At 48.7% G+C, this 2816-nt stretch overlaps 1 protein-coding gene across 2 annotated transcripts in view; it reads right to left on the reverse strand.

The window, feature by feature from the left end:
* Positions 1–2816, reverse strand: part of COMMD7 (COMM domain containing 7) — a 32847-nt gene that overhangs the window by 16156 nt on the left and 13875 nt on the right. The gene's annotated exons all lie outside the window — the stretch shown is intronic.

The following is a 2816-nucleotide window of genomic DNA, read 5'->3' on the forward strand; positions in this document are numbered from 1 at the left end:
CTGGGGATTCAAACCCGCCACCTTAGGTGTATGTGGCTGGCGCCTTAGCCGCTTGAGCCACAGGCACCGAGCCGCTCAGGATGGTCTTGGACTCCCCAGCTCAAGCTACCCTCTCCCCTCAGCCTCCCGGAGTACTAGGATCACAGGTGTGAGCCACTGTGCCTAGCCAAGCAGGTTTCTCTTTTTTTCTTTTCTTTTCTTTTTTTTTTTAAGAGACAGAGTCTCAGTTTGTCACCCTTGGTAGAGTGCCATGGCATCACACAGCTCACAGCAACCTCCAGCTCTTGGGCTTAGGCGATTCTCTTGCCTCAGCCTTCCTAGTAGCTGGGACTACAGGCACCCACCACAATGCCTGACTATTTCTTTTTGTTGCAGTTTGGCCAGGGCCAGGTTTGAACCCGCCACCCTCGGTATATGGGGCTGGCGCCCTACTAGGTGAGCCAGAGGCGCTGCCCCAAGCAGTTTTCTTTATTGCAGGACTTTTTGGATTTTTTTTTTTGCAGTTTTTGGTGGGGGCTGGGTTTGAACCCGCCACCACCTTACTCCTTTGAGCCATAGGCGCTGCCCTATTGCAGGACTTTTCACAGCCTGAGATACGTCAAAGTGAATCTCCAAGGCTCGAGGTGGGAGGACAAAATTTTTTGACTCCGACCTCTGTCCTTTTATTGACGGGTACGCCAACTTGGGAAAGACTGATCTGGTGGGTTCTTGAGGCCCTTTCAGCTCTAACCAGCTGCGATTACACAATGAGGTTTGCTGCACAGGCATGACCAGGATAAGGGAAGAAGGGGATGAGGGCCCAAAGGCTATTACACTGCAGACTAGATTGAGAAAGGCCTGGAATGCCAAACTAAGGCCTACAGACAGCATTACACACAGTAAACAGTTGGGGGGAGAAGCAGGATCCCAGTTGTGCTGTAGGAAATGTGCTCCAGGGCAAGCTAGGGTCTGGATAGGAGAATGGGGTGGAGATATTGCTGCCCTAACTAGGCATGAAAGGCTAAGAAATTGTTCTGGGATGGCAGGCTTTGTGACTGGACAGGACACATGACACCAAGGGGTTCGAAGGGGCCCAAAGACTTCCAACCTGTAATCTCAGATGCTTAGGAGAGACCCTAGAAGAAGGGAACGAAGGTAGGAAAGTCCTGGAGGAAAGGCAAAGTCAGACAGCCAGGAGGACAAAAAGAAGAGTAAAATCAACAGAGGTGCTTGAGATCAAATTGAGAGGTGCAACAAATCAGAGCGCTTCGTTCTACAGCCTGAAAAGCCCTGGGATATTAACTAACGCAGGGAAGCAATCAGATTCTCATCCTTAGGCGAAGTAAAGTTTTATCTCATAATTTGATATCAAGGCATAGGACTGAACGCTAGCTAATAACTAACTCAATAACTAAAGGCTACAATTTGATAAACACTGTATTAAGCACTCTACAAGGGCCAGCGCCTATTTGAACCTGGCCCCAGCCAAACTGCAACAAAAAAGTAGCCTGGCATTGTGGCAGACGCCTGTAGTCCCAGCTACTCGGGAGGCTGATGCAAGAAAATTGCTTAAGCCCAGGAGCTAGAGGTTGCTATGAGCTATGATGTCAGGGCACTCTACCGAGGGTGATAAAATGAGACTCTGTCTCAAAAAAAAAAAAAAGTTTTAAATAACTATCTGCTAGACAGACATTACAAAACAGAATAAACAATAGACAGCTCAATGCCACAGATGACTTCTTTTTTTTCTTTCTTTTTTTTTTGTCTGAGACAGTCTCACTATGTCTCCCTCGGTAGACTGCCATGGTGTCACAGCTCACAGCAACCTCAAACTCTTGGGCTTAAGTGATTTTCTTGCCATAGCCTCCCAAGTAGCTGGGACTACCGGTGCCTGCCACAATGCCCGGCTATTTTTTAGTTATAGCTGTCATTGTTGTTTGGCAGGCAGGGGCTGGATTCGAACCTGCCAGCTCTAGTGTATGTGGCTGGCACCCTAGCTGCTTGAGCTACAGGTACCGAGCCTCTTTCTTTTTTTTTCTGAGGCAGAGTCTCAAGCTGTCACCCTGGGTAGAGTGTCTTGGCATCATCATTCACAGCAACCTCCAACTCTTGGGCTCAAGTCATCCTCTTGCCTCAGTTTTTCTATTTTTAGTAGAGACAGGGTCTTGCTTTTGCTTAGGCTGGTCTCGAACTCCTGAGCTCAAGCAATCCATTCACCTCAGCTTCCCAGAATGGTAGGATTACATGCATGAGCCACCGTGCCCAGCCTTTTTTTTTCTCTTGAGACAGTCTACTCTGTCACCCTTGGTAGAGTGCTGTGGCATCATAGCTCACAGGAATCTCAAACTCTGAGGCTTAAGCGATTCTCTTGCTTCAGCCTCCCAAGCAGCTGGGACTACAGGTGCTCACCACAACACCATCTTTTTAGAGATTAAGTCTCACTCTTGCTCAGGCTGGTCTTGAACCTGCGAGCTCAGGCAATCTACCTGCCTTGGCCTCCCACATGCTGGGATTACAGGGGGCATGAGCTGTGGAGTCTGGCCTGCTCTCAATTTCTGTACTCATAGCAGAAAAGACAAGAGAACAGTATGACGACTGAACTAAGGACACAGACTGAACTTTGAGCTGTGTTGCTCCATAGGACACCTCTATTTCACTATACTGAGTTTTCCTGGGTTCCCTCCTTAGACTGTCAGTCCCATCCACATCTGGCTAATTACTGGATGCTCTGGCTCAGTGCCCTGTGCTGCTTCTATAGACTAAGAAAATGCTCCAGGCTCGGCACCTGTGACTCAAGTGGCTAAGGTGCCAGCCACATACACCTAAAGTGACGGGTT

The sequence above is a fragment of the Otolemur garnettii genome, unplaced genomic scaffold (genome assembly GCF_000181295.1).
Source record: "Otolemur garnettii isolate 467f Iridium unplaced genomic scaffold, OtoGar3 scaffold00025, whole genome shotgun sequence".
Taxonomy (NCBI): domain Eukaryota; kingdom Metazoa; phylum Chordata; class Mammalia; order Primates; family Galagidae; genus Otolemur; species Otolemur garnettii.